The 8,880-nt window shown below is 41.6% G+C and overlaps 1 pseudogene; it reads left to right on the top strand.

Moving 5' to 3' along the window:
* Positions 1-7,171: 7,171 nt before the first annotated feature.
* LOC108526388 (cytochrome c-like) lies at positions 7,172-7,508 on the top strand (annotated as a pseudogene).
* The last annotated feature ends 1,372 nt before the right edge of the window (positions 7,509-8,880 follow it).

Genomic DNA, 8,880 nt, shown 5'->3' with positions numbered 1-8,880 from the left:
GGGAGGAGAAGGGTTTTCCCAGGAGGAAAGTTTTCCCAGGAGGAAAGTTGTGGGTGGGGAGAGACCAAAGGCCTTGGCAATTAGAGACTTGGGTAAACAAGCCCGGGAAAGAGATTGGAAAAGGAAACTTTTCGAACTTGAGGAGTATGGGCAGTAACCGGGAAGGGAAATGGGAAGAACCGTAATCACCGCAGAGGAGAACCAGAGGCCCTGTGAGAAGGCGCCGGGTTCCAGGAAGTCACTGCAAACAGAAGCCCTGGTGCCAGCCAGAAAGAACATCGTGTTTGAATTGGGAAGGGGTTTGTGTGTGAGCTTCCAGATAGGTCGATATCGCCCATTCTGGATGTTTAGCAAAAACAGGTGGATCGTTATCATAAGGAAAACGTTCAGATCTTTTGTGGGAGGAATGAGCTACCTGGGAACGTGATATTTGCACAATATTTGGCGAGGCCATGAGTAATTCTATTATGAAGAGTAGTAATTAGGAGTAGTTAACGGTTACTGGCAGCCGCTTCATGCTAAGGGCTTTGGCATGCATTTTCTCATTCCGTCTTCAGAACAACCGTTGCTACTTTACAGGTGTGGAAACTGAGGTTTGCCGAAAATTGCCCAGGTTCACTTAGGCAGAGAGCACTGCCCCGATCCCGACCCAGGCAGGCCCACAGAGAGCAAGAGCTCTTACCCACTGGAGCCTTCCCAGCAATCAGTTTCTTAGAAAATGTGTGTTTTCGCCGAACGCGGTGGCTCAAGCCTGTAATTCCAGCTCTTTGGGAGGCCGAGGCGGGGGGTTCGTTTGAGGCCAGGAGTTCGAGACCAGCCTTGCCAATATGGTGAAACCCCGTCTCTACTAAAATACGAAAGATTTTCTAGCCTTGGTGGTGCACGCCTGTCGTCCCAGCTGCTTGGGAGGCTGAGGCACGAGAATCGCTTGAACCTGGGAGGCGGAGGTTGCAGTAAGCCGAGATCGCACCACTGCACTCCAGCCTGGGCAACAGAATAAGACTCTGTCTTAAAAAAGAAAAAGAAAAAAAAAAGCGTGTTTTCATATTAGCTGTGCTGCTTAATGAAAAGATTGCAAATTCGTTGCATGGACTCCCTAGAAGTGTTTAGTTTGGTTTACAGTATTGGCTTTCAAAATGTATTGTAAAAATTTGAATTGATGACCAACATTTTAAACATGGAGGGATTGCATGAAAAACCCAGATTCCAGCATCTCTTGGAAAACCAGAAGCTCTGACAACCCGGGATCCATTTTCCAAAAGTGCAAAATAGGCTTGAAGTGTGGTTGAAGCCACACCCTTTAGAGGAACCTAGGGTGCTCCTGTTCACCCCACTCCCTGCTGTTTGCTTTTCCAATTTACATTATCTGGCCTCAGTAGGCATTTGAGGTTGTTTATTTATCTTAAATCATTCAATCAACACAAACCAGCAAATATTTATTTATGGCTTGGTCCTGCTGAAGGTGTGGTCAACAATATAAGCATGGAACAAAACCGCTCTTGAGTTTAAACAACATAGTTTCGAGGCTGATGTTGGCTGTTTTTGAGTGGGCTGTATACAAACGAGTAAGAGTGGACAGAATTCAGGAACCATCACAAGATGCGGGAAGCACAGTGGAGATGCTGCCTTGCAATCTATTATCCCCAAGTGGTAGTTCAAAACCACTCCAGGCTCATTTTGACATACTTAATACATAAAGAACACTGTTAACTTTTTGGTTGCATAAATTATTAAATTTCTGTTGTTCAAATCACATACCCTGAAATGCAGTGAATATACTCAACAACAACCAAAAAAAAAAAAAAAAGTGAATCATAACATTGTTTACCTACAAAAGGTATGTTAATCCCATCCTCTAACATTTTCATTAGAAAAGAATTGGTCACGTGACCCATACTGGATACAAACCTTAGGCAACTCTGTTTTTTAGGGAATTGCAAATTCAGTTTGCAAAGAGGAAAAGAGCAGAAAGAAGTCGGGGGAGGTGGACTTTGGAAATGGGTCGGATTCAGCTGATTTATAGAGGACTTTTAAAGATTTGGGATTTGAGATGGTCCATAAACAACTCTTTGGCAGAGCTAACATTCTCTAAAGAGAATAGTCTGGGCATGGTGGCTCATGCTTGTAATCTCAGCACTGTGGGAGGTGGAGGCAGGGGGATCGCTTGAGTCCAGGAGTTCATGACCAACCTGGGGAACATGGCGAAACCCCGTCTCTGCAGGTAATATAAGTACAAGCTGTAGTGTCAGCTACACGGGATGCTGAGGTGGGAGGATTGCTTGAGCCCAGGAGGAGGAGGTTGCAGTGAGCTGCGATCGAGCCACTCCACTCTAGCCTGAGCGACAAAGTGAGAACCCTGTCTCAAAAAAAAAAAAAAAAAGAAGAAGAAGAAGCTAGAAGACGCAGAGTGAATAGCCTCTCTTAACTGTATATCCTCTGGAAAAGGGAGGTATCATTTAATGTTGGGCTTGCAACAAATATAAACATAGAGATATCTGACCAAACAAAATAATTAATAAAAATGTATCATGAAGCGTTAGAATTCCCTATTTTTTTTTTTAAGTAGGACTGGTGAAAATGACATTTTAAAAAACTATTAGATAATCCTTTCTCATGAAACAAGTTCAAAAATGACAGCGCACATCTGATCATTTCAATGTCAGTGTTAAAAATATATATATATATATATATGAACCACAATGACAAGACAAGCATGATTAGTAATCATATATTTCATGCAGAAAATAGGATTTGACCATTAAACAAGAAGATATGAGATATAAATGAGGCATATTTAGAGTCAGCCTGGGATAAAATATACAGGCTGTAGATCTGATTATGTTTGTTCTAATAAAAGGGAAACTTGTTACTGTTGTTTTCCTGTATAACATGTTTGTTAACAGGAAATTAGCCAGAGTATTTGATGGATTATATCTCTCACGCCTGTAATCCCAGCACTTTGGAAAGCCAAGGCAGGCAGATCACTTGAGGTCGGGAGTCCGCCAGCCTGGCCAATGTGGCAAAACCCCGTCTCTACTAAAAATACAAAAATTAGCCAGGCGTGGTGGTACACCCCTGTAATCCTGTAATCCCAGCTACTCGGGAGGCTGGGCTGAGACAGGAGAATCGCTTGAACCCAGGCAAAGGTTGCAGTGAGCCAAGATGGCGCCGATGCACTCCAGCCTGGGCAACAGAGTGAGACTCTGTCTCAAAAAAAAAAAAAAAAATCTCTCTTTAAGACAGACACTGAGGCCAGGCACAGTGTGGCTCACGCTTGTAATCCCAGCACTTTAGGAGGCCAAGGTGGGTGGATCACCTGAAGTCAGGAGTTCGAGACCAGCCTGACCAACATGGTGAAAACCCATCTCGACTAAAAATACAAAATTAGCCGGGTGTGGTGGCACATGCCTGTAATCCCAGCTACTGGGGAGGCTGAGGCAGGAGAACTGTTTGAACCTGGGAGGTGGAGGTTGCAGTGAGCCGAGATCGTGACATTGCACTCCAGCCTGGGCAACAAGAGCGAAACTCTGTCTCAAAAAACAAACAAACAAACAAACAAATAAAAAAACAAAAAGACAGACACTGAACTAGGCCAAGGGAAGGCAATGCCTCCTGTCCCTTATGCAATCTTCGGTTGAGAGACCAGTAACTCAGAAACTTCATGTGCATAAGAATCACTTGAGTGTCTTCTTAAAATGTACATCTGATTCTGGAACTCTGCTTGGACCTGAGATTCTGCATCTTTCATGAACTCTGGGTGTGTTGCTGCTTCTGCTCTGTGGACAACTTTGAGTAGCAAGGCCAGAGGGTGATATAGATAGTAACCCAGCAGGTGCGATAAGATGTGTGTCAGTCCTGAGCCAGGGAAATTAACGCAGATTACAGGGTTGCTGGGGAGAGCAATCATAGGAAAAGGCATTCACATAGGGACCTGAGGCTCAAATAGAAGTTGGCCAAGCAATCACACCAACCAAAGGGAAGAAGGACATTCTCAGCAGAGACTGACAGCAGTGTCAGGCCAGGAGAGGCGAGAAGTGATGGGGAGAAAAGCCAGTGGAGAAGTTTGGATATTATCGTGGGGGCAATAGGGAACTATGGAAGGTTTTTTGCAGGTAGTTGATGTAATAAAACTCTAGAAAGTCACTCTGACTGTGGTGTGAGTAGATTAACCAAGCTAAGACCCGAGACAGTGTGACTTGTAAAAATATTACGGTAATTCTAGTACAAATGGCAGTGTCAGCAAAGATAGTCACTGTTTCAACCTATCTTATTAAAACTCCCATATTTCCTGACTAGGGTAGAACCACATTGTAGTCGAACATGTCTTGATTTTTTGTTTCAGCATCATTGTAATTGACATTTTATCTTATGCTAGCTTCCTAGGGCTGCTATAACAGAGTACCACACTCTAGGTGGTTTAAAACAATAGAAATGTATTCTCTCAAGCCAGGCATGGTGGCTCACGCCTATGATCCCAGCACTTTGGGAGGCCAAGGTGGGCGGATGACTTAAAATCAGGAGTTCGAGACCAGCCTGACCAACATGGTGAAACCCCGTCTCTAATAAAAATACAAAAATTAGCCAGGCAGTGGTGCACACCTGTAGTCCCAGCTACTTGGGAGGCTGAGGTAGGAGAATCACTTGAACCCAGGAGGCAGAGCTTGCTGTGAGCTGAGATCAGGTTGCAGTGAGCCAAGATCATGCCACAGCACTCAAGAAGTCCAAAATCAAGGTGCCTTCAGGGCATGCTCTTTATGAAGCCTCCAGAAGAATCCTTCCCTCCCTCTCCTAGCTTCTGGTGGGTGCCTACAGTCCTGGCATTTCTTTTTTTCTTTTCTTTTCTTTCTATTTTTTTCCTTTTTTTGAGATGGAATCTTGATCTGTCACCCAGGCTGGAATACAGTGGCACGATCTCGGCTCACTGCAACCTCCGCCTCTTGAGTTCAAGTGATTCTCCTGCCTCAGCCTCCGGAGTAGCTGGGATTACAGGTACCTGCCACCACACCTGGCTAATTTTTATATTTTTAGTAGAGGTGGGGTTTTGCCATGTTGGCCAGGCTGGTCTTGAACTCCTGACCTCAGGTGATCCTCCCCACCTTGGCCTCCCAAAATGCTGGGATTACAGGCGTGAGCCACCATACCCAGCCAATACCACATTAGTTTTTTAAACAGACTTCGACTCTGAGCTCTGTGGCTTGTGCCTGTAATCCTAGCTACTTAAGAGGGTAATGGAGGAGGGCCATTTGAGCCCAGGAGTTTGAGACCAGCCTGGGCAATACAGGGAAATCCCATCTCTAAAAGAGAAATGAAAAATAAAACAGCCTTCTTATAGTCTATTATAGCCAACAATGACAGGCTATAGTTCAGTCATAATCGGTTAGAAAAATCAATGTTAAAAAGCACCATTCAATTAGTAACAAAGAAATACATATGTATAGACTCGGTGTGGTGGCTTACAGCTGTAGTCCCACCTACTTAGGAGACTGAGGCAAGAGGATCGCTTGAGCCTAGGAGTTTGTAGTTGCAGTGAGCTATGATGGTGCCACTACACTCCAGCCCGGGCAACAGAGCAAGAACCCATCTCTGAAAAAAATTAAAACTATCAATATGCTTACTAAGGCGTATGCAAAACCTAAATGAAGAATCCTGGTTGTGTCTTGAAGGACATAATGGAAGAAGGATTTCTGGATGAGAAGACATTCCTCTGCCCAATTATTCTTTGAACACAATGCAATTCCAATTAGAATGCCATGAAGAGTTTTTTTAGGAATGTAAGAAGCCCATAGAGAACCACCCCTACCCTTTAAAATATTACAAAGCAAATATAAACACAGTTTTAAAAAGTTCTGCAGAGCAGAGAGCTAAAGATACAGACCTCAAAATGTAGGAACGATGTATATGATGGAGGTAGCATTTCAATTCAGTGAAGACAAAGTGAATTGATTATTCCATAAGGGGTTTCTTTGTTTTGTTTTGTTTTGTTTTGTTTTGTTTTGTTTTGTTTTGTTTTGTTTTCTGAGACAGGGTCTTGCTCTGTCGCCGAGGCTGGAATGCAGTAGTGCAATGTCTGCTCACTGCAACCTCCATCTCCTGGGTTCAAGCAATTCTCCTGCCTCAGCCTTCCGAGTAGCTGGATTACAGACACCCACCATCATGCCCGGCTAATTTTTGTATTTATAGTAGATACGGGGTTTCACCATGTTGGCCAGGCTGGTCTCAAACTCCTGACTTCAGATGATCCTTCCGTCTCAGCCTCCCAAAGTGCTGAGATTACAGGTGTGAGCCACTGCGCCCAGCCTGCATAAGTAGTTTTAAGACGATTGATTATACATTCAGAAAAAAATCATTAATGTCAGTTTCCTACCTCATTATCTGCATCAAAACAAATTCCAGAATTTCACATGTTTAAATATAAATATCAAACACGTTGAAAAGTTCTTAAATAAATCATAGGTGAGTATTTTCATCATTTTAGGACTGGACTGGATTTTGAAAGCCTGCTGTGAAGACTAAATCCCAAGGACACATTTGACTTCCTAGGAATATAAAAGTTTGGATCAGTAATGTAGAAAGTAAAAAGTTCCCTCTTCAAAGTTTCCCTTCTTGTTAAAAAATAAATCATAAATGTTAAAAATAATAATTTCTTTTAAAGACTAATTTCCTTCAAGCCTCCTCACTTTATGCTAATAACTCTTTGTTAGGCCCTTTCCTATGTAGCTGTTAAACATGCTCACAGGCATGTAGTACATTCTATGTCCTTGTACCTTAACCAATATATTTGTGACAGACATGCTCACAGGCATCTTCCAGGTCGCAGCCTATGCCGCTTCCCTATTTGGCATAAGCAACTTCCTCTTTTCCTTTGTCTTTCCATTACTTTTACCTATTTAAAAAAGTTTTAAACTGTTAGCCAATCAGGTTTTAGTTTAGATTGTGCTGTCTGGCTCTGGCCAATGGAGACAGGACAAAGTAGCAGGGACAAACTGCGTAAGGAATAAAAATTGCTTCCTTCCTTTGTTTGGATGTGCTCTCGCCATTGTTCCATCTGCGACAAGTACCCTTTCTGCAGAAAGTAAAAATGGCCTTACTAAGAAAGTTAGTTAGAGTGTGGGGACGTCCTGCTTCGAAGGGGGAGTCTTCGTTACACCAGCGACTAAAAAGAGAATTAAATATGGGTAATGTTGAGAAAGGCAAGAAGATTTTTACTATGAAGTGTCCCAGTGCCACACCGTTGAAAAGGGAGGCAAACACAAGACTGGGCCAAGTCTCCATGGTCTCTTCGGGCGGAAGACAGGTCAGGCCCCTGGATACTCTTACACAGCCGCCAATAAGAACAAAGGCATCACCTGGGGAGAGGATACACTGATGGAGTATTTGGAGAATCCCAAGAAGTACATCCCTGGAACAAAATGATCTTTGTCGGCATTAAGAAGAAGGAAGAAAGGGCAGACTTGATAGCTTATCTCAAAAAAGCTACTAATGAGTAATAATTGGCCACTGCCTTATTTATTACAAAACAAATCTCATTTTTTTATGTGTACCATGCTTTAATAGATCTCATACATACACCAGAATTCAGATCATGAATGACTGACAGCATATTTTGTTGGGCAGTCCTGAGTTAAAACTAAGACTGGCTTGTGGTTAAATGAGTATGTTCGGTTTTGGAATTTTAATAGTAATTCCAATTCAGTAAATGCTATCACTGTTTACCCCTTCTAAAGATATGATTAGACTTCATTAGTAACGTTCAGCTTTTCACAAAGATGGTGCGTGCCATCTTAAAACTTACTGGAGATTGGTTTTTATATTTAGATTTATATAGCTGGTTATGTGAATATATTTAAATACTGGGGAAATTTCTTCACTGTCTCAGAACCAAGCAAGATTCACCTGTCATTTGCCTCTTAAAGGCAAGGGTTGAAGATAAATAAGGTAGCAATGTCTAGAGTTTTGGCCTTAACGATGCCAATCTAATTATAATTCCCTGTATTTAAAATGGTTCCTTTTACTTATTGAAAGGCATTTTAGTATTGTTTGTGTGTAATATTAAAGATTATTCAACACTTCTCACATCTTATAAATCTATAAGGTCGTATGCTTTTAAAATAGAAGCAAGTTAAACTTCACTCTTGAATTCTTTACAATGTAAGTCAAACTAAGTTATAATTTAGGATTGTCTTTAAACAGCCATTCAGAAACATAAAACTGTTGAACTGTGTATTTGTGATTGGGAATGGTGCTTTTGCCAACTTAAAAGGATTAAAGTTGCAGAGATATACACAAATTTTAAAATTATGTGTGATCACAAGACTAAAGATAATTAAAAAGAAAACCACAGATCACGGGAAAAAAAGAAAATTAAATGTATGTTCGAGTGCTATTTCTTTGCAGCACCAGGGAACAAGCATTCTGTTTCCAAATAAACGTCTTACATATAACAAGTAAAATAACACTATGAAAAAAAGTCAAAAGACCATTTCTGAAATGAGGGGAATAGGGCAAGTAAGTGGGGCAGTTCCACCCTAAAAGTCCCTGGAATAAACTTTAAAATAGTGTTTTCTTCATTTCAAACACACAAGCCGTTCCTGGGAAAGCTTGCAAGCCATAGTGCTTGGGTGGAAACATGACAGGCCAAATTGCAACCAGAAATCTGTGATTATAAACAGAACCATTTTTATTTCAGAGAGAGAGAGAAAAAAAGAGGTGACAGACAGAGAAAGGAAACTAAAAGAAAAAGAGGAAATGAATCACTTTCTGAACATGAGACCTCAAATGCACAAACAGGCCAGGAAGTGGAGATGAGTTAGCTTGGTCATCATCAGTAGGTAATTTTTTTATTTTTTATTTTTATTTTATTTTATTTTTTTTTTTTTTTTT

Source organism: Rhinopithecus bieti, unplaced genomic scaffold, assembly GCF_001698545.2.
Source record: "Rhinopithecus bieti isolate Rb0 unplaced genomic scaffold, ASM169854v2 scaffold_2554, whole genome shotgun sequence".
NCBI classification, from domain to species: Eukaryota; Metazoa; Chordata; class Mammalia; order Primates; family Cercopithecidae; genus Rhinopithecus; species Rhinopithecus bieti.
This window is presented reverse-complemented; position numbering and strand designations above follow the sequence as displayed.